This window comes from Schistocerca americana, chromosome 7, assembly GCF_021461395.2.
Source record: "Schistocerca americana isolate TAMUIC-IGC-003095 chromosome 7, iqSchAmer2.1, whole genome shotgun sequence".
Classification (NCBI taxonomy): Eukaryota; Metazoa; Arthropoda; class Insecta; order Orthoptera; family Acrididae; genus Schistocerca; species Schistocerca americana.
In genome coordinates, this window is record NC_060125.1 from 175,997,993 (window position 1) to 176,022,119 (window position 24,127).

The following is a 24,127-nucleotide window of genomic DNA, read 5'->3' on the forward strand; positions in this document are numbered from 1 at the left end:
ATAAAGTGCAAGGAGCCATTGTAGAGAACTTAACTCGATATATGAACCAAGTTCAAAGAACACAGTATATCAACTCATGCATCCTTGCTAAGGCTTATTATACTGCCCAGCTGTTTCCAATACCGAGAATGATAGCGAGGAGAATAATGTCCAAAATCACAAAATTTTTGTGGAGAGGTGAAGTGTTCAGAGTACCTGCTAAAGTAGCCACTTTAGATCCTAAAAATGGTGGACTAGGATTAACTGATATAACGGATAAAGCCTCTGCTCTTTTTATCAAAAGGCAAGTTAATTTAATAAGAGACTCGCGAGAAAGCATAACCAGCCAACTTTTCGAGATCATTAAACCTCCAAGCCTGCTTCCCCCGATTGACGTGCAGAATATCAACAGTCGCTTACAGCACGTGAGGATTTTCTATGTTGAGTTTAGTTATGTCAGTGTCGAACTCAGGCAGTCCCGACACTTAACATCGAGAGCCATAATGCGGGAACGAAAGAAAAACGAAGGAAGAAACAAAATAGAACGACAGTTTCCAAACATTGAGTGGACTGAGATTTGGAAAAACATTAGTTCTAATGTGCTCACGTCTAATATAAAAACGTCATGGTACAAGACAGTTAACAACATAGTTAGCACCAATGAAAGACTGCACGCAATCGGACTCTGTGAAACAAATTTATGTCAACAATGCCATCTAGTTGACACAGTAGTTCATCGGTATACTTGCAGTGGTCACATGAATAGTTGGAAGTGGATCCGGGAGCAAATAGCTCTGATTACAAGAACATCCCCTGAGTATATATCGCTGTCATTGATAAACAGGCCTGAAGCACGCTATTTCCCAGAAGCAAAAAATAACGCTGTGTACTGGTTGCTGGGAAATTTTGTTAACTACGTCCTTAACAAATTAGGATCCGATAGCATCATAGAGTTCAAGGTACACATGCTGTGTGAGTTCCACAAAATTAGACGCTATTCGAATCACAAGAAAAAGTTCGGTAATATGCTAAAAATTGTATTTGAAAGAATGGGCATTGGTTAATATAAAAAAGAAGACTGTGTTGACAGTGATGTATTGTAGTTACCTTAAGGATACTATTTAAGATTTTACAGTATATTTATGATGTGTGCTTTCTGTACTTCAGAGAGTAGTTTTTTGAAATTTATAAGCTAATGTACAGAACTTATGTGACATTGAGATTGTGTCTCTAATAGTGCCAAACACAAATCATGAACGGCGCATTATTGGATTATACTAGAAATTTGGAAATAGACAGTTTTTATAGAAATCTCCTTATCGATTGGTTAAAACCATAAGATTCTATCCGATAAATGTAATATTCAATGGCTGGCACATTGCCCTGTTCATTTTTGCAGTGAAAGACTGATTATATAAATCTGATCACTTCAAATACTTAGATTCAATTAATGTCCAGTAAGTGTAGTTGGAAGGCTAGTCAACTTTATTATATATCTCCTTTCCGCCATTCTCAAGTATTTATGCTTAATTTAATTCTTTCTGGTGATTTAGTCAGTAACACAATCTTCTGTTGTCTTTCCTTAATGTCAGCGCAATTGAAATGATCAAACCGCTTTGTTCAAATAACTTCATGTATGTATAACTTAGTATGTATTTGCAATGTGTAACATTGTTTTTTTTTAATAAAGGTTTTATATATATAAAAAAAAAGGTAGCTCAGTTGGTAGAGCACTTGCACGCGAAAGGCAAAGGTCCCGAGTTCGAGTCTCGGTCGGGCACACAGTTTTAATCTGCCAGGAAGTTTCGTAACTATTGTTTGGCCAGCCTTCTAGAATTTTATATAAGATTTGCATTTCATGGGCTTTTATTTAAATGATCATTTTAGTATATAAAGTTGCCACCCTTTCACCATAACACTTTTCATAGAAGTTAAAAAAATCAAGTTTCACCTTCGCTAGCAAGGTTAATATTTTAATTGTTAGTGTTTTGTACCATTTCCATCCCTCCTACGGGGGGGGAGGGGGGTGCATAGTTTGTGTGCTTGCGTAAATCGTTAAAACTTATAGTTTAAAGTTAGCTGGTGTGTTGCAGATTTGCAGCAGTGTAGTCTTTCAGAGGCTGTTGTGAGCGGTCGTAACTACGGCCGTGTCAAAAGGGAGTGGCAAGGTTCTGTGCCCAAAAGCTTATAAAGTCAAAACTTGTTTCTTTCTGCCTCTGAATAAATTGTAACTTTGATATTTAGAGGGTGCTTTCTGATTATAATTTTAAATCTGTTTCTTTAAAAAAATGCTTTTACGCACTATTAAAGTAAATAAAATTCACATTTGTTAAAAGGAATTTGGTTATAATTTCATCAGTAACTCCCTGGCAACTACTTCCATGCTTAAATAGTGTGATTAAATGTGTTAATGAACTTGATGAATCGCTAGTAAATAAAATAAATTCTTAAGAATATTCTTTGAAAATAAATCACGGTTCAGTGATCTACCTAAGTAATCTTCAGCATTCTTCCAGATTTCAAAAGCTTCGTGTCTGAACTCCTTATTGGTCACGTTTTACTTCCACACGGGCCTTTAGAAATGATTTCGCAACAATTAAACTTATATTCTGTGCTAACAAATTTCTCTTTTTCAGAGGTACATTTCTTCCTACCAAATAGTAAACATCAAATACTACTTTTAGTCTCTTATTTTATATCCAATTTCCTCGATATTGCCAAATGTATTTCAACTGCGTTCCACTACATTTATTGTACTTTTGTTGATTTTCATCTTATTATCTCTTTTCCTTCTCGATAAGCTCCATCAGCAGATCCAAATCAAGGACTATGATCTCTCCGCAATATTTCACTCAAGACCACGCCATAATCATTAAACCACACCAGTAGAGCTGTATGGCTTCGGGAAATATGACGGCTGTAGTTTCTCCTTGCTTTCAATTCAACACGGTACTAACACAGCAAGGACATGCTGGCTAATGTTTCAAGGCCAGGCCAGTCAGTCATCCTGAAACTTCTGGAAAGGCTTTTTCCCTCTTCACCAACCATACGTCAGTTTGGCTTCTCTATGTATACCGCTCCACTGTGGTTGCACCTACGGCACAGTTATCTGTATCGGTTAGGCCCGTAAGCCACTCCCATACGTTGAGGTCCATGATGCGTAGGGTTTCCTCATGTATACTAATTAAACTTGATGCCACAGTATTCATCACATTACTCTCTCTTTGGTTGCCAACGCCTGTAATACATTCATTCATATCAAGCACCTCAAGTATTTCGGGACGTCCACAGTCTCAGAGACTGAGCATTCTATTTACTAGCACAAAACGTCTATGTATGACAATTACTTCCTTATCAATACTATCTGTAACTAGGTCCCGTGACTTATAAACCACTTCATGAACATTATTGTCTTAAACACTTAATTCACTGTTCACAAACTAATCATAAACTAACGACCTTAAACTGCACGTTTAATTAATATCGTTAATATTCTTAAGCCTCCTTCTGTCGCAGTAACTATTTGTGTTGCGCTTCCTCAACCACCCCATGTATCACTGCCAACTACTGCAGGCGTGTGGCAAGTCCCCCGCACGACCGCTACGGTCGCAGGTTCGAATCCTGCCTCGGGCATGGATGTGTGTGATGTCCTTAGGTTAGTTAGGTTTAAGTAGTTCTAAGTTCTAGGGGACTTATGACCACAGCAGTTGAGTCCCATAGTGCTCAGAGCCATTTGAAACATTTTTTTGGCAAGTCCCAATATTAATTATTTCTCCTATTTCTGTCCCTTCGTTATTTACTAGTCTTGATCTGAAGTTGCAGTCGCAGAAGGTCTGTGCCGCGGTCACAGTGATTGCGGGAACAGCTCAGCATAGCGTCCCTGTGGCATTCTCACATTGTATTCAGTGATCCCCTACACGAGGTGTACACTGAGCTGACAAAAGTCACGGGATACCTACTAATATCGTGCAGGTCCTCCTCCTTCCCGACATGGTGCAGCAGCTCGACGTGTCGTGGACACAAGAAGTCGCGAAAAGCCCGTGCTGAAACACTCAGCCACGCTGCTTCTATAGCTATCCATAGTTGCGAAAGAGTTGCCCTTGCAGGATTCTGTGCACGAACTGTCCTCTCGGTTGTGTCCTATAAATATTCGGCGGGATTGATGTCGGGCGATCGGTGTGGTAAAATCATTCCCTCAAACTTTCCAGAATGCTCTTCAAGCCAATTGTGAACAACTGTGGTCCAGTGACATGGCTCATTGTCATCCACAAAAATTCCATCGTTGTTTGGGAACGTTGCATGCATGGGTGCCTGGAAATGGTCTCAAAGTAGCCGAAAATAACTAGAGGACCTTGGGCATTCCATTTAAACACAGCCCACTCCATTATTAAGCCACCACCAGCTTCCACAGAGTCTGAAACTTACTGGCAGATTAAAACTGTGTGCCGGACCGAGACTCGAACTCGGGACCTTTGCCTTTCGCAGGCAAGTGCTCTACCATCTGTACTACCCAAGCACGACTCACGCCCTGTCCTCACAGCTCCACTTCTGCCAGTACCTCGTCTCCTTCTTTCCAAACTTTACAGAAGCTCTCCTGCAGGTTCTCAGGAGAGCTTCTGTAAAGTTTGGTGTAACCAGTGGTTCCTTTGTCTCAACCCCTCCAAAACCCAGGCAATCATCATAGGCCGCACCACTTGCTCCTTCTGTCTCCATGATTTCTACCTCACCATTTGTGGTCATCCCATCGAGCTCACACCCACTCTGAGATGCCCTGGCCTCACCCTCGACCGTCACGTCACCTGGACCCCTCACCTCCTTACCATCCAGCACAGAGCCCATTCCCACCTCTGACTCCTGAAACTCCTGTCTGGCTGGACATTGTGATTGCATGCTTCCATCATCCTCCACATGCACAAATCCCTCATCTGTCCTATCCTCTGTTATGCCAGTGTTGCTTGGATCTCTGCACCCACCCGCTTTTACAAGGCCCTCCAAAACCTCGAACATCGTGCACTCTGCCTTGCCATCCATATCTGCCTTTCTTCCCCCCCACACGACTCCTATATGACCTCATCCCCTTCCCCCGCCTCCTCCTTTTCCTCCAACAATTACATCTCCGCATCCTTTACACTGTCCACAGGCTTGATTCCCCTCACTTTATGGTCTCCTTCTTCCTCTCCACTGCCCTACCTGTTGCCTTGCCTCTATCGCTGTATCCCTTCCTCTCTCCACCTCCACACCCTCCTTCATCAGTGCCATTTCTAGCACCTTCCCCTCCCGGATGTTCAACTTCCCCGTGATGTCTACCCTTCCTTCCAACTGTAACCTGGCCTTGTTCCCTCCCCTCCCCAGGGCCCCCCTTTTCCTCTCCCCTCCTTCTCCCAGAACGGATTTTTCTCCTCCCCCCCCCTCTGAGTCCCTACACCCCCTCCTCAACTGTGTCCCTCCCATGTCCTTCCCTCCCCAGCCCTCTTCGACAGGCCCTGCCCGTCTCCCCTCCTCTCCACCCCTCCCTCCCTTCTTCCCTTCTCCCTCATCTCCATGCCCCTGGCAGATCCTGTGTTTGCTCATCGTCATCAGTGTGGTACGTCAGTGTTGTGTTTGGTGCTGTTCCCCTGTGCGTCTAGAGCTGTGATTTCAATTCTCTGCTGGACCTGTATGTAGTGTTACTGTCAGTGATCGTTATGTGCTACACCGTCCATCGCTACTTTTATGCTGCAGCCATACTTCGCCTTGTGTTCTTTTAATTGTCCCAGTGTGAGGTCTTTTTGTGTGCAATACTTTTTTAAGGTTTTTATCTCCATTTTTCAATCGCCCCCTTTTTGTCAGTTCTCTTCCATTATGTTCCCCCTTTTTATACTTATGTACGTGATATTTTCTCCTTTGCAATTTTAAATGTCTTCTGTTGTATAATTAATGTCTTTCGGCTGAAAAGCTGCGCTTATGCTGCTGCCAACCCGCCCTGGATGGGAAATTGAAGTACAATAAAGAAAAAAAAGCGGTGATTAATCTTATCTTCACCATTCCTGCGGCACATCTTTCAATGAAGTCGTTGTCATCTACATTCTTACATATTACATGACGTCCTGAAAGTGACGGATCAAGGCAGTCAGGTAAATGCAGTATTTCTCGATTTGCGAAAAGGGTGTCACTCAGTACCACACATGCGCTTATTATCAGAAGCACGATCGTACGGGTTATCAAACAAAATTTATGACTAGATTGAGGATTTGTTGGTAGGGAGAATGCAGCGTAGTATCTTTGATGGAGAGCTATCGACAGATGTACAATTAGCCCCTGAAAAATCTAGACACGACTCTGACAGGTGTCGCGTACGTAAGCATAGACCCTTGTTGTCCATGCTGTGTATTAACCACTGTGCAGACTTTATAAGTAGTAACCTCGGACTTTTCGCAGATGAGTAGTTACCTGTAATGAAGTACAGTCTGAAAACTGCTGTACGAGTATTCAGTCGGATCTTGATAATTGGTGCAAAGATTGACACCTTGCTTTAAATGTTGCGAAAGATGAAATTGTGCCCTTCTCAAAACGAAAAAACCGCAGCGTCCTATGGATAAAATATCAGCAATTCGCAACTGGAATCAGACAACTCGTACAAATACAACGGTGTGATTCTTTGTAGGGAAGTGAAATGGACGAACACATAGGATCAGTCCAGATAAAACAGGTGGCAGACTTTGGATCAGTGGTAGGATACAAGGGAAATGGAGCCAGTCTGCAAAAGAAATTGCTTACCAGTCATGCGTGCGACCCATCCTGTAATATTACTGAAATGTATGGGACGTGTACACAACGAGACTAACAGGGGAAACTGAGCGTGTACAGGGAAGGGCAGCGCGAATGGCGACGAGGTTTACTGACCCGTGGCAAAATGTCACAGAGATGCTCAAGAAGCTGAACTGGCAGACACTCGAAGATAGACGCCAACTGCTATGCATACAAAGTACAGGTTGCACATGTTTGCAGTGAGCGATCTGTCATTTGTGAATAGGAAATCTTCTGCAGCCAAGATCGCTTGGTATTTTTATTTTATTTCACAATGACCGGTTTCGACAGAATCTTGTTGTCATCATCGGATCTACAATGTACCAAAAATAAATCCATTAGAAAGAGAGATTTCACTCTCTACAAAACCACATCTTGGTGATAAGATGTATGTAAACATTAGTATATATATAACATTGGAATTTGTTATTAACATGTACACATGTCAGCAATAAAGTGAGCCCACTTTTCACTAGTAGGAAAGTACACCGTCTAGGTTTCTCTAACACATAAAAAAGAGCTATAAAATATCCAGGACACGAACTGTGTGCAATGGAGTGGAGGCAACAAAATATAAAGCACAGTCGTACTCCAAGCACCCCACAGGAAGAACAGAGCAGGGAGGCGGCCTACGGTAGAGCGAGCTGTTACATTAACGGCCAACAAGTGGCTCATATGTGCTCATACCGATGGTTAATGTCTTACAGAAATACGGTGGGGAATCATTAATTGGTATCCTTCCACAAACTACACTGGAGAAACATTACACCATGGATCCAAAATATATCATATAACGTACGGAGTATTTGACATCCATGTAGGTACTAACTTCAGGCAATACTGTCAGTTGTGCTGTGCAGATCACGGTGTGCTGTTCTAGCATACGATGTGTGTTCTGCCTATTCACCCTAGAGCTGGCGCCATTTGCCTTACTTTAGTATCTGGATGGCTGTCAAATACTCCATGCATCATATGGTATATTTTGTATCCCATGGTGTAATGATTCCACAGTGTAGTTTTTGTAAGAATGTCAATTAATGATTTAACCACATGTCACCTGTTGGTCGCTCGTATAACGGCTCGCCCTGCCATAGGCTGCGTGCCTGCTCATTTCTTCCTGTGATGTGAATGAACTCTGATTGTATTTTGCATTTGTTTACTTCCACTCCTGGGCACACAGCTGTTGAAATGGATATTTTATGTGTTCTTCTTTATGTGGTGTCGTTTCCTATGAGTGGAAAGTGCTCTCACTGTATTGGTGGCGTGGACATCTCATAGGCCTGTGCAGCTGATCCCGGTGGAGCTCACCCACTGGTTGCTCCTCTCCTCTTCAATCCCTGCCCCCTGCCACGTCTTCACTGTTGTGTCCCCCCTACCCTCCATCTCTACGCCCTACATCTCCTTTCCCAAGGTGGCTTCCATCAACTCCCCCTCCCGGATGATGCCCTCTCTCCCTCCATTTATCCCTCCTATCAACTCTGATCCTCACTCCCCCTCCTTTCCTCTGTCCTTTTCCTGGGCTCCCTCTCCCCCCTCTTCCATCCTCTTTTTTTTCCCCACCTACCCTCTCTCTGCCCCCCTTCTCTCCCCCAAGTCCTTTTGCATTTCCCTCCTCTGCCTTTTCCCATTCCCTCTCACGTCTGCCCTGCACCTCCCCCCCCCCCCCACCTTATGAGTCCTCTCCCTCCTTTGGTTCGCCCCCCCTTTCGTTTTTTCTCTCCTCCCTCCTCGTTTACCCCCCCCCCCCCATCTGCCTAGCCCCCCCCCCCCAATCTGCCCTCGGCTATGGTGTGTTATCTTTGTGCCGACTTTTTAGTACAGTGTTTACAGTGAGTGTTCAGTGTTGTGTGTCTTCTCCGAAGTGTTGCAAACCGACATCATACTGTCGCTGGGTGTGATTTTTATATTTCTTGCGAACAGAAACCAGACTGTCGCCATATTTTTAATTGTCTGTCTACTATGTTCCCCGTCTGCTTCCTGTGTCTTTTATTAGCTTTGCCAACCCTTTGCTTTATGTTTTAACTTTCCCCAATTTTCCGCCGTTTTACAATTTCAGTCACCGTTTTATCGCCTGCTTTTATTGTTTATCTTCTTTCTTACGTTTTAAAAAGTCTGTAGGCTGCAGAGCAGCGTAATAAGCTGGTGCCAGCCCGCCCCCTTCGGGGGGAATCGAAATACAATAAAGGAAAAAAAAAAAAAACGGAGGTTCGAGTCCTCCCTCGAGCATGTGTGTGTGTGTGTGTGTGTGTGTGTGTGTGTTTTTGTCCTTAGGATAATTTAGGTTAAGTAGTGTGTAAGCTTAGCGATGGATGACCTTAGCAGTTAAGTCCCATAATATTTCACACACATTTGAACATTTGAATTTGACATCTCATAACTGCGATACGAGCTTACCAACAGTCATAAATTCTGTTTATAGTGGCTTTATTTATGCTACACTGTAGATCCGCTGATGACAGGAAGATTCTGTTGACGCCGGTTATTGCGAAATAAAACGAAAATAGCAAGCGTTCTCGACTCCAGAAGATTCCCTATTCACCTTTTTATAAAGTTTCACGAACCAGCTTTAAATGGAAATTCTAGAAATATACTACATCTTCCGCTATACCGGTGATGTAGGGGTCGTGAGGACGAGATTAGAATAATTACGACGCGCCAGAGGCATTTAAACAGTCATCCTTCACGCGCTGCATACATGAATAGAACAGAAAGAGGCCCTAATTACTACCACAGTGAGAAGTGCCCTTCGCCATGCATTTCACAGGGTGCGCAGAGTATAGATGTAGATGTATATTTTGTACCAAACGCGCGGAACCCAAACTATTATATTATTTTCCTCATCTGTTTGTCACATTTGCTGCCAGAGTGTTGAAATTTTTAGGTGGTTTGTGCAACGAGAATAGAGGGTCCACATTACACTATTGTTTTGAAATGCAGGGATCGAACCTCCTGGAATTAGAGCGGCAGGGCAGCCGCTGGTACCGCAGAAATTGACAGTCGCGCTGACAAATTCCGCGACGCACTTGCCGCGCGTAATTATTTTTCCGTCCCGTATCCCCCCTTTCTGCCCACGCAGCGGGCGCGTGCGCACAGCAGATAAAACGCGTTAGCAATTACCAATCCGTCTTTATTATGGCCGGCGGTGATTATTAGGTGCAATTAGTTGCGGGCCAGGCGCCGGTTATGGCATGTAAATGAGTTTGGCCACGTGCGGGGGCGTCCGCCCTGTGAAATACGGATCGGTGCCATCTGCAGTTTGTCGCCTGCCAGCGGTCGCTCTTCGCAGACCACCGTGTCGAATAGCCTCTCCCCACAATGCCGTGCCGCTAGCGAATCCGCAGTGTTAACTTCTAACGCGTAGGTATTCTCGTGTGAAATCAGCCACGTAGTTGTCGTATCAGTTGACAGTGACGGAAACAAAGAGAGAGGTTTCACACATCATTTTACACTCTGAAAGTTACATAATACACTACTGGACATTAAAATTGCTACACCAAGAATAAATGCAGATGATAAACGGGTATGCATTGGACAAATATATTATATTAGAACTGACGTGTGATTACATTTTCACGCAATTTGGGTGCATAGACCCTGAGAAATCAGTACCCAGAACAACCACCTATGGCCGTAATAACGTCCTTGACACGCCTGGGCATTGACCCAAACAGAGCTTGGATGGCGTGTATAGGTACAGTTGCCCATGCAGCTTCAACACGATACCACAGTTCATCGAGAGTAGTGACTGGCGTATTGTGACGAGCCAGTTGCTAGGCCACCATTGACCAGACGTTTTCAATTGGTGAGAGATCTGGAGAATGTGCTGGCCAGGGCAGCAGTCGAACATTTTCTGTATCCAGAAAGGCCCGTACAGGATCTGCAACGTGCGGTCGTGCATTATTCTGCTGAAATGTAGGGTTTCGCAGGGATCGAATGAAGGGTAGAGCCACGGGTCGTAACACATCTGAAATGTAACGTCCGCTGTTCAAAGTGCCGTCAATGCGAACAAGAGGTGACCGAGACGTGTAACCAATGGCACCCCATACCATCACACCGGGTGATACGCCAGTATGGCGATGACGAATACACGCTTCCGATGTGTGTTCACCGCGATGTCGCCAAACACGGATGCGACCATCATGATGCTGTAAACAGAACCTGGATTCATCCGAAAAAATGACGTTTTGCCATTCGTGCACCCAGGTTCGTCGTTGAGTACACCATCGCAGGCGCTCCTGTCTGTGGTGCAGCGTCAAGGGTAACCGCAGATATGGTCTCCGAGCTGATAGTCCATGCTGCTGCAAACGTCGTCGAACTGTTCGTGCAGATGGTTGTTGTCTTGCAAACGTCCCCATCTTTTGACTCAGGGATCGAGACGTGGCTAAACGATCCGTTACGGCCATGCGGATAAGATGCCTGTCATCTCAACTGCTAGTGATACAAGGCCGTTGGGATCCAGCACGGCGTTCCGTATTACCCTCCTGAACCTACCGATTCATATTCTGCTAACAGTCGTTGGATCTCGACCATCGCGAGCAGCAATGTCGCGATAGGATAAACCGCAATCGTGATAGGCTACAATCCGACCTTTATCAAAGTCGGAAACGTGATGGTACGCATTTGTCCTCCTTACATGTGCACCACAACAACGTTTCACCAGGCAACGCCGGTCAACTGCTGTTTGTGTATGAGAAATCGGTTGGCAACTTTCCTCATGTGAGCACGTTGTAGGTGTCGCCACAGGCGCCAACTTTGTGTGAATGCTCTGAAAAGCTAATCATTTGCATATCACAGCATCTTCTTCCTGTCGATTAAATTTCACGTCTGTAGCGCGTCATCTTCGTGGTGTAGCAATTTTAATGGCCAGTAGTGTATGTATACACCAGACAAAAACCGTGATCATTCCCATGAGACACCACGGTAGTACCTTGCAGTACCAATTCTACCTTTGATAATGGCCTCACTTCAGCGCGGAAGAGACTACACATATTTTTTCACGTGTGTAGTGTCCAGCCAAAGCCACACATTGATGATTACACTGGGGTGACTAAAGTCATGGGATACCTCCTAATATCGTGTAGGACCTTATTTGTCTGGCGTAGTGCAGCAACTCTACTTGGCATGGACTCAACAAGTCGTTGGAAGTCGCTTGCAGAAATATTGAGCCGTGCTGCCTCTGTAGCTGTCCATAATTGCGAATGTGTTAGCGGTGCAGGATTTTGTGCACGAATTGACCTCTTCATTATGTCTCATAAATTTTCGATGGTATTCATGTCGGGTGGTCCGTTGCCAAACCATTCGCTCAAATTGTCCAGAATCTTCTTCAAACCAGTTGCGAACAATTGTGGTCCGGGGACATGGCACGTACTTGTTGTGAACATGAAGTCCGTGAGTGACGACTGCAAATGGCCCCCATGTTTAACTATTCATTTGGACCAGAGGATCCAGTCCAGTCCATGTAAACACAGCCCACACCCTTATGGAGCCACCACCAGCTTGCGCCTTGTTTACAACTCGGGTCCATGGCTTCGTCGGGTCTGCGCCACACTCGAACCCTCCGATCAGTTCTTACCAACTGAAATTGGGACTCATTTGACCAGCCCATGGTTATCCAGTCGTCTAGGGTCCGACCTGTATGGTCACGAGCCCAGGAGAGGCGCTGCAGGCGGTTTCGTGCTGTTAACAAAGGCACTCGCGTCGGTAGTCTGCTGCCATTGCCCATTAACGCCAAATTTCGCCGCACTGTGCTAACGGATAAGCTCGTCGTACATCCAACATTGATTCTGCTGTTATTTCATTCAGCGTTGCTTGTCTGTTAGTACTGACAACTCTACGCAAACGCCGCTCTTCTCAGATATTAAGATCGAGTCCACCGGTCACTGCTTTGTCCGTGATGAGAGGTAATATCTGAAATTTAATATTCTCGGCACAATCTTGACGCTGTGGCTCGCGGAATATTGAATTCCTAAACGATTTTCGAAATCGAAGGACCATTTGTCTAGCTCCAACTACCATTCCGCGTTCAAAGTCTTTCAGTTTCCGTCGTGTGGCCTTAATCGCGTCGGAAACCTTTTCGAATGAATCACCTGAGTACAAATGACAGCTCCGCCAGTGTATTGCCCTTTAACATCTCGTGTAGGCGACATTAACACCATTTGTATATGTGCATATGGCTATGGCTCTGGGCACTACGGGACTTAACTGCTGTGGTCATCAGTCCTCTAGAACTTAGAACTACTTAAACCTAACTAACCTAAGGACATCACGCACATCCATGCCCGAGGCAGGATTCGAACCTGCGACCGTAGCGGTCACGCGGCTCCAGACTGTAGCGCCTAGAACCGCACGGCCACTCCAGCCGGCCATATGGCTATCCCATGACTTTTGTCATCTCAGCGTACATTCCGTAGAGCTATCAAACTGTGGGGTCGTTGCATGTTATGTTTCATCTGCTGTACCTGAAATACTCGGACAGTTTCTGTGAGATTTAGATCAGCTGATTTAGCTGGTCAGTTGAAGTGCGAGTGTTCGTAAAACCAAGAGCGTCTAAGTGCAGCGCTCTGAACACCGTTGTTGTCCTCTTGGAAGACAGGAGTGTCCATAGCATACTTTTCATGAAGATGTAGAAGAAAGGTCAACACTTGGTCACCGAAATTGTTGAAATATATATCCTGGTTCATGTTCACGTTACTCTAGCTGAGTAGACCCCAGTCGTGGTACCGATAACACCCCTAAAACATCGCGGAACCATCTCTGGCCTGCAGTACACCCACCAATAATCTTAAGAGCTATGAGCACTGGTTCAGTAGATCTGACGTGTTTCACAATAGTGAATATGAACAAGTGCTCATAGTTCGGAAGGTGTGCATTTTAGAGCCCACTTTTACAGACATTTTTTTCTTGTTTTCGTCCATACTAACACCTCTGAAAGGTTGTCAGTGGAGTTTTGGTTCACCCTATTAGTCCTATGGGATATGACTTTTGAATCACCCTGTATAATCGACTTCCTTGTATCACTATCAATATCCATAATTTCCATATCTTCCATTCCACTGCAGTTATACCCCAAGGCCCCATTCTCTCTCCACTCCTACATGTCATTTACTCATTTACGCTGTTGATATGGCAAAGCAACCCCCTATGATATTCTGTTGTCACCATTTTGCTAGATTTGAATCCTACCAACCAAAAATGCCAACTATCCCTCCAACACCATCTCAACTAGTTCCATCCTGTTGTAAAAAGGGCTCCAATAGTCAAATCCTTTCAAAACCCAGTCAGTAATTATAGGACAGGATACCTTCAGCTTCCACATCCTTGATCTTTACATAACCATTTACGACTATTCTGTTCAGTTAACTAACACACGCTAACCATCCAACAGAAAACTCACAACAGACTGAAATTACTAATCATGGGGATTGCATCCCTCCACTAACCCCTGAAACGTTGATCTGAAGTATCGTCCTCTACACCAGCACTGCATGTATATCCCTCCCTCGAAATCTTCAAATATCACGCTTTCTGCCTTGCTGCCCACGTCCGTTAAGTTTCCTCCACATGTATGCTTTACTACCTCATCACCATTTGTGAACACCTCCCAACAACACTAGTGTTTTTCCTATATGATTCAACTCCATCTTAGATGTATTGAACTCTGGCCCGATATTTATCCATCCTGTCAATTCTTATTTTCCTGTCCCTGTATCCTAAATCATGTAAAAGCTTCCCACCTTCCTCTCCATCTTTTTGTACTCATTTCTTTTTCATACTATTGGCTGACCCACAATCAAGTCCCATCGCCAGTTTCTGTCTCCTACAATCCATCCGTCTACCTATTTCTGTCACCACATTATAACCTAACTGATCATTTTGTTTATACTCCCATCTTACTACACTGCCTAATTTCTAACCTTCTGTCTCCTAAAAAACACCCCTTCATTTATATCACCACATAATACTACTGATCTCTTTGTTTATACTCCCACCCTACTACACTACATAATTTCTAACCTTCTCTCTCCCAACTCTTAATCTTTTGCATTATAGGCCCTTCGACTCTTTTCAGTATCTTATTACTTTCTGCGCTATGTTTTTTAATGTATTGTTATTGTAGTATTACTTCTTTAAGTTTAAAAAGAACTTAAACTAACAAGTGTTTTTTATGTATCACCAATGAATAATTAATAATTCTAAAAATCGATGTAAATGTTTGACCTTTTTAATCGCATTATATTGTACATGTTTTGCAGGAAGGAGACGTCGTGAGGGAGATCATCAAGGTGTTCGAAGGTAAGTGAATAAGTTGCAATATTGGTATGTGTGGATTCGCAATAGGCATTCGTTTCAGGTGTAGTGTTGGATAATTTTTGGGTGGCTGTTGAGATGAGACGTATGGGGATGAGGTACTGTGTAAGGGATGGTGAATATGACAGGTAGATTGTTATTTCCAGTTGGATCCAAGACTTCTTCTGTATACTATGTCTGAGGTTGTATTACTTTCAGAAAAAGTTGTGCTGTTGGGTGGAAACTATGTCACCGTGGATGGAGTCAGTGCACTCATGCCATTACTGGAGAACTGTGGCCAATAATATAACTAGCAAAGGTACAATCTATGTAGGTGAAGACGTTGTACGGGATGACATGTTTGAATATGTGTGATGCTACAGGTAATCGTTAAGGTTTTGAACAAGAGGGTGAGGGTGTGGGTGAAGTACATGCTTGGGTTATGGCCAAAGAGAGATTTTCTTCTGGTGGACAACTGCAGCAGCCTCTCAGACCACGGAAAGGACATTATCTGTGTGATGTTAGAAACAAGAGGAAGTTTGAATATGACAGGGTTGGTTTCATTTCGGATGCGGTATGAAATTAGTTGTGCTACGGGGTATGCGTACATAGGGAATAGTTTGTTGCGAGTGTACAGAGATTGTGGAATCTTTCCGTGATGAGGGGTAGTAGTAGTTTGTGAGGGAGGGGACCAGAAAGGCTAGTGTGAAGAGACTGTTAAAATCTAAATGTACTGGACTTTCAGAGTATGTGCTATGGGAAGCATGTGTATGGAGCTAGTGGGACGAATGAGATTACCGATGGGTCAGATAAATACAGTTAGCTCCAATTTGACAAGTAGGGCTTCCGCTTAAATTTGACGGAATAGGTGGGAAGGAAGTCGTTGGAGTTGTTTGATTGAGGGGGTTATGCGACCAAGCGTCGAGGTCGTTAGTCCCGCGGTTCAAAAGTTACTTGCGTAAGATAGAGGGCCCGCTAAAAGTGGGCGGACCCAGTCGGAGGGGACAGACTATAAATCGAGGAATTTACAACACGCACAGTAGAAGGCATAAAAGGGTAGACCAAATCTAAGAACTGGAAAAACAGAGGGTTATAAAAGAGCAGTCTTTGCACAGGGGAATGGTCATGGGCCCCAAAACTAGAAAACACGAAGAGAAGCCCCAATCACAACCACCCTGTCCCTGCCCCAGGAGTAAAGCAAAACTTCATAACCGAAAATGAAAACCACTCTCACGTAGAAACCGAAGACCAGTTCAACCATCGGTGAATCTTCTGCTAATACTAAAGACGAGGAATCTGAAAGGCTATACTTAGTATGAAGGGCAAAAGGAAGGGGACGTTCCAACACTGTCTGGCGTCACAGGCACGGTGGAGGGGATGGCTTGTTACGCAAGAGAAAACAGTGGGTGAGCCTAGTATGACCGATGCGCAGACGGCATAAGACAGTGGACCCCTTCTGAAGGGAGCGGAAGAGAGCACCAAACAGCAGTAGTCTCCTTGATTGTGCGGGCTTATTCCGAAGAGCAGTAGCACACCAGATGTCTTTTTTGCACTTTTGGGCAAAGAGAGATTTGATGTGTATCCGCATATCTGCACCTGGAATCATGAAAGGGAATTGGGGGGGGGGGGGGTGTAAGTATCTGCCTCTCTAGCCAAATGGACCGCCAGTACATTTCCTCGATTGGACGTGTTGCAGTTGGAATTGAAATTTGAGCCCAATTAGGTGGCATCTCATTGAAAAATGTGCATTTGAAATACAGTTGTGCTAACTAGAATAATACTGATATTGAAGTCAGTGGGTACTAGTAACCACACATTCGCAGCTATCATGAAAACGAACCTTTGGTTATTGGAACGCTTTCACTTCTGTTGTATACTTTCATCCGTGTTAATTTTTGGTATTAAATATGATGCACCCTTTACATTCTAATCTCTGTTTTCCTTAAATTTTTTGCACTCTTACGGTTCCCTGTAGTACCATGAAAGTTATTCCCTGGTGTCTTAACGCATGTCCTATCGTGCTCTCCTCTTTTCAACTAAGTGCTTTCCACGTATTCCTTTTCCTGGCCAAGGTTCTGTGGAGAACCTCCTAATTTATGATTCTCTTGCATACAGTGTAGTACTCGAAGCATGTAAACTCATAAATGTGTTTCTCAAGTTGAGGCCTATGTTTGATACTAGCAGGCGTCTTTTCGCGATGAATTATCTCTCTGCCTGTGCTAGTTTGCTTCTTACGTCCTATTTGCTTCATCCGCCATGCTTTTATTTTGCTTTCAAGACAGCACAGTTCCTTCACTACATCTGCTACTTGGTTCCAAGCTTTGATGTTAAGTTCATTGCTACCCTAGTTCGTGCCACTCCTCATCACTTTCGTCTTTTTTCGGTTTACTCTCAATCCATAGTGCGTCCACACTAGGTTGTTCATTCCATTCAACGGGTCCTGTATTTCTTCCTCAGCTTCATGGAGGGCAGCAATGTCATCAGTGAATCGTATCAGTGATATCTTCTGCCATATGAAATAATTGTGTATATTAAATTAAATAGCAGGGTAGCTTGGATCTTTCTATATCTGTGTCGTTCTGTTCAGGGGTTTTTTGTAGCTCCTATGATGCCTATGTTGAATCGCAACTGACACTGAAATGAATGAAAGCTTTCGAGATATATATATTTATTGTATGACGTGAATGACAAAATGGCAATAAGTACAAAATGAATAGTTAGAGATGTCAGGTATAGAAAACAAGAATAAATGAGTATTACTGGAACATATTAGACGAAAACCATTTTAAACTGATATCTAGGCGGCGAGTTTAGTTCAGAGCTGCGGAAATACCTCGTAAAAAGTCACTGTTTCCTCTTGATACGCTCGAAGCCCATACTCCAACAAAATATTGTGACACTTTATCGAGGCGCGCTACAGCTGGTTGTAGTAGTAGTAGTTGTTGTTGTTGTGGTCTTCAGTCCTGAGACTGGTTTGATGCAGCTCTCCATGCTACTCTATCCCGTGCAAGCTTCTTCATCTCCCAGTGCCGCCGGCCGGGGTGACCGAGCGGTTCTAGGCGCTACAGTCTGGAACCGCGCAACCGCTACGGTCGCAGGTTCGAATCCTGCCTCGGGCATGGATGTGTGTGATGTCCTTAGGTTGGTTAGGTTTAAGTAGTTCTAAGTTCTGAGGGACTGATGACCTCAGAAGTTAAGTCCCATAGTGCTCAGAGCCATCTCCCAGTACCTACTGCAACCCACGTCCTTCTGAACCTGTTTAGTGTATTCATCTCTTGGTCTCCCTCTACGATTTTTACCCTCCACGCTGCCCTCCAATACTAAATTGGTGATCCCTTGATTCCTCAGAATATGCCCTACCAACCGATACCTTCTTTTAGTCAAGTTGTGCCACAAATTTCTCTTCTCTCCAATTCTATTCAGTACCTCCTCATTAGTTATGTGATCTACCCATCTAATTTTCAGCATTCTTCTGTAGCACCACATTTTGAAAGCTTCTATTCTCTTCTTGTCTAAACTAGTTATCGTCCATGTTTCACTTCAATACATGGCTACTCCCCATACAAATACTTTCAGAAACGGGTTCCTGACACTTAAATCTATACTCGATGTTAAAAATTTCTCTTGTCAGAAACGCTTTCCTTGCCATTGCCAGTCTACATTTTATATCCTCTCTACTTCGACCATCATCAGTTATTTTGCTCCCCAAATAGCAAAACTCCTTTACTACTTTAAGCGTCTCATTTCCTAATCTAACTCCCGCAGCATCCCCGGATTTGATTCGACTACATTCCATTATCCTCGTTTTGCTTTTGTTGATGTTCATCTCATACCCTCCTTTCAACACACTGCCCATTCCGTTCTGCTGCTCTTCCAGGTCCTTTGCTGTCTCTGACAGAATTACAATGTCATCAGCTGGATGAAGATGGCTGAAAATGCTCCATTTGTCAAGAAAATTAGCTCATCTTCCATAACAAGTTCGGGTTTTGTTCAGCATAATCCATTCCTAACGCAATAGTTCCAATCCTTGCGGGAGAGTTTCTACTGTAGATGCACCTTCTAGTTGAGGTCGAAACGTGTTACTCCACTTGCGCTAATATTCTAATGGGTTATCGTTGCTATGACTCAGTGTTGCTGTTTCCCTTATGGGCGATCCTCTAGATTTCAGCCTCAGTCTCAGTAGTTCTCGTGATAAACGGAATAGAAGTTGCAGGCTGCGAAAATTCTTTTATACTCTCTCAAGGGAGCATGGTTTTTTGGGAGATCTAATGGAGGGATTCCCGACAGACAACCTGCCTGAGTTGAATGTCAATCAGGTTGGTGTGGTGGCTGTTTAACGAAACAGTAGCGCAATATTCCGCGCAGTAGTAGAAGAGAAAAGTGCTGTTCCGGGAAGTATGGGTCTTGCACCGCCAGGTGAGCTTACACAGTTTCTGCACAACAATGTTCTTTCTGGTTCTGAGTTTTCTGACAATATTGGTCGGAAGTTTCTTGAATGAAAATGCACGATACAGTGTAAACCCAAGGCATTTTGGAAAATGATTGTTATCTATGGTGGATTTGCGCATGACATCGAGTTCTTGGATTATTAATCTCTTGTGAAGTTGGAAATCGGAGAAATTTTATGTGACGTCCGTATATACTTATCATTAGCTAGCAAATTTTGTTATTATTATTATTATTGTTCAAAAAATGTTCAAAGGTGTGTGAAATCTTGTGGGACTTAACTGCTAAGGTCATCAGTCCCTAAACTTACACACTACTTAACCTAAATTATCCTAAGGACAAACACACACACCCATGCCCGAGGGAGGACTCGAACCTCCGCCGGGACCAGCCGCACAGTCTATGACTGCAGCGCCTTACACTGCTCGGCCAATCCCTCGCGGCATTGTTATTGTTGTTGTTGTTCGCTGTAGTTAGATCATGCAAAGCTTAGTGATCCAATTTTCTGAGTTCCTATGCAGCTCTCATTTTTTTGTTTCCGTGAATTCTCTTTCTTTGTTTCTTCAGTCCACAGGTGCGGATCCAGACTTCAGTTCTGATGGGGGTCGTGATTTAGAGAGACCCTCAAAATATCTTTCATCTTTGTCACCTCCGTTAGGAGAGGGTATCTAAGTGACATCCAAACTCTCTCTGGAATTTTTTTTGCTACTTTTACTCCGCCCGAACAGGCCATGAAGGCCCAACGGTACCGACCGGCCGCCGTGTCATTCTCAACCCACAGGCATCGCTGGATACCGATATGGAGGGGCATGTTGTCAGCACACCCCTCTCCCGGCCGTATGTCAGTTTACGAGACAGTTATCGCTATTTCTCGATCAAGTAGCTCGTCAGTTTGCCTCACAAGGGCTGAGTGCACCCCGCTTGCAAACAGCACTCGGCAGACTGGATGGGATTTTTTTTTCTTCTTCTCTTTAAAAAGTGGTTCAAATGGCTCTGAGCACTATGGGGGTTAACATCTGAGGTCATCAGTCCCCTAGAACTTAGAACTACTTAAACCTAACTAACCCAAGGACATCACACACATCCATGCCCGAGGCAAGATTCGAGCCTACGACCGTAGCAGTCTCGCGGTTCCGGACTGAAGCACCTAGAACCGCTCGATCACGCCGGCCGGCGCTTCTCTTTCAAATGTAGGTAACTGTCACCGTGTATTATCTATGTCAACAGTTACACTTCATCTGTCCCCCCCCCCCCCTCCCCGCAAATATCATTTAAATAATATTAACGAAGGAAAGCTGAAAAGAATCTCAGGGTAAAACCTTTTGTTGTACAACAAGAAGGTATTTAGATGTTCCAGTACGTTATTTTATTTCCGTTAATGCTTAGAACATCGTTATAGCGTAACTAAAAAGAAACTGAAATTCAGAGTAATACATCTTTTGAAATGTGGTCATCACAAAATTCGAGATATTAGTCTGTCATGCAATTGATTTGAGAACTATAATAGCAACAAAGTTTCCTCAACTTCGACAATGTCGTAATTTTCACGATAATTAGCTGTCCTAGTGACGCGTTTTATGCAACCTACAACAGTTTCATATTCTCTCGCTCGCTATATGCAAACTATTAGTCTACAGAAAGAATGAACAGGATCTTTTTGTTAAATTTAATGTACTTAAATTTTGTACAGGGATATGTTTTTAATATAGCCCATATTTATCGAATTATTCAAGAAGAATGTACGAAAGTGACCTTTAAACGCGGTTTTCTTCAATAACTCGAAAATCCTGGCCTTCAGCGAAAACTTATCCGTGTACAAAATTTAACTAAATTAAATTTACTACAAAAAGGTCCAGTTCATTTTTTTCTGTAGGACTAATAGTTCTACAGAAACGAGCGAGAAAATATGAAAATGTTACTCGTGGTTTTTGAAGGTGTTGCGGGTTGTATAAAATCCATCGGTAGGGGCAGCTGAATTGTCTTATAATCGAAGTGTGTACTCAACATTATCAGTATTTGACTTAGCTCTACGATTGTGAATACAGGTCTGTAGACTGCGACTATGCAAGCATGTAACTGAGGAGAATGTTATTGGCAGTATACATGCATACACGTATGTTGCGTACATTACACACTGACCGATGACCACAGGAGTTTGGTCCCTTAGGAATTCACACACACACACACACACACGCACACACACACACACACACACACACACACACACACACACACACACACACACACACATTACCCGTTTCAGAATAAGTGCAGAAGTATTAAGTCATATATTATGGGGACTAGTTAGTCCTGAGGTACAGTTGGAGAACAGATGGGGCGGCGTTAGCCAAGCTGAGACGGCTGGTAGCTGTTGGGCCGTTTTCGTAGGTCCCAAGGGAAGGCAGCGGCTGGCGATCTTCGGGGCTGGAGGCTACTCTCTAAGGGGAACGGCAGCCCGAGTGTGTGAAGAGCTGGCGCGATAAGACCAGAGAGCTGTCTCACATACCGTCTAACAGCTGCTGCCGCCGACTGCTGTTGCTTTCGCTCCGATACGCCGCAGACCAGGGGCATGGCTCGCTGCTATCATCTTTACAGCAGTTGTTGTTATTTCCTCTCCGAAAAAAATTGGTAATGTCATAAGTACAGCAGTTAGTCGCCAAAACGACCTCTGTGTGAAGCCCTAGTTTCGCTTATTTTTCATTATCATTATTTTTTGTTCATGCGTTGACCAGCTATGATTACATAGCATCATCATTTCCTCTATTTGCTCGTTGTTTTATTTTGTCCTTTTCTTCCAGTACTTCTTCACCCCGTGTTACCTTTGTTACCGAGATTGATCTATGGCAGGTGTTTAGTTAGCTTTACATTTCGTAAAAGGTATCATAAAAATCATTAGATATAAATGAAAGAGTCAGAACCAAAGATGTATAAGCATAGCATACTTCTTATAATTTTGATAAGACTAAAGTCACTTGTACCTCTTTCCTTCTGACATCCTCAAATAAGATGGTTGTGTTCAATTTCATTTATTTTGCTAATTTAATATCGTCTCCAAGTACATTAAATTTTAAAACCAATGTAAAGGGACAAATGCATCCTATAACAATTTTGCACAATTTTTTTGAAATCAGGAGTCAGACTGCTAGTTGATATTCTCATCACAGTCTGCAAATTACTGTCTGTTAAACAGTTTCGGTATTTGACCTTGTTGAGTTTCAAGCAAGAAAAACTTTGTTCACATGGAAATTTTTCAGCTGACAAAGATCTATAAAATTCAACTAAAGTTACAGCACTAAACATTTCTTTCACTGCGTGATCTGCCTGCATGTCAATCAGTTCAAGTTGCAGCTTCTGTGGCGCAGTGTCCATATCAGCAGTGATGGGATACGATAAAACATTAAATTGAGGCTCAATTTTCTTAAAATCCTGAAATCAGCCTCTAAACTCTGTAGATAATGCCTAATCTTAGCTGAAACACTTCCAGGTACTTTCTGTTTCCCTAGTAAAGGGAAATGACAGAATTTGCCTTCATTTGCTTGCCTTGCAAAAAGACCTAGTTTTGTTTTAAATGCTTTGACATGTGTCCACATTTCATGAGCAAACAACCCCTTTCCCTGCAATGTCACATTCAGCTCATTCAGTTTTTCAAAAATATCAGCTGCAAACATCATCTCATCTCTCCACTCTTCACATCCTATTTTTGCAACAAAATCATGAGATGTCTCCTTAGTGTCCAGAAATAAAATAATTTCATTCTGTGATGCCCAGACTCTTTTTAATACTTTGCCCAAGCTCAACCACCTCACACTGTTATGGTAAATTACGTCTTCATGTTCTGCCCCCACCTCCTCAAGAAGAGATTTGAACTGTGATGGAGTGCCCTTGCTCTGGTTGTGTTCACAACACCAACAACAGGATCTACCACATGCTTTAAGTCTAGTGCAGTCTTGCAGAGGCTTTCCTGATGTGAAATACAACGAAAATCCAAAATATCACTGTATGTGTCTTCGGCTTGTAACTTGTTTTTTAAAAAGTTTCACCATACCTATATTTTTCCCACAGAAAGCTCAGGCTCCATCTGTTGTAATGCTTACCATTTTGTTCCAGGATAAGCCACTTGTTTCCACACAATCAACAACACATTCTAACAAGTCCTGACCAGTGGTTGTATCTTTCATGGATACTATACCAAGTAATTCTTCGGCGATGACGAAATGTTCGTTAATTCCACGGATAAAGATGAGTACTTGTGCAGTGTCTTCAATATCTGTGCTTTCGTCCATTGCCAGTGAAAACCAAATAAAATCTTCGCTCACAGTCTTTAGCTGGTCTGGAAGTTCGTCACTAATTAAATCAATGCGCCGCGCTATAGCCCTCCTTGACAACGAAATGCTCTCAAATTTGGTTTTAACCACAGGACACAATACACTTGCACACTCTACCATGCACTGTTTAATAAACTCGCCGTCCGAAAAAGGTTTGTTTCGTTTAGCAAGGTTATAGGCGACCATGAAACTTGCTTCTGTAGCACTATTTGCTTCGTAAATAACGCTTGTTGCTTCTTCAAGCGTTTCATGAACTCCGCTGCTTTTATTTTTCGTTCTTCATCTGAAAGTTTGCAGCCAAAGTC

The 24,127-nt window shown here is 43.4% G+C and overlaps 1 long non-coding RNA gene across 1 annotated transcript in view; it reads left to right on the forward strand.

Moving 5' to 3' along the window:
- Positions 1-15,059, forward strand: part of LOC124622535 — a 360,535-nt gene extending 345,476 nt beyond the window's left edge. The window contains exon 3 of the long non-coding RNA XR_006980642.1: positions 15,018-15,059. This is a non-coding gene — a long non-coding RNA (uncharacterized LOC124622535). The remainder of the gene's footprint in view (positions 1-15,017) is intronic.
- The last annotated feature ends 9,068 nt before the right edge of the window (positions 15,060-24,127 follow it).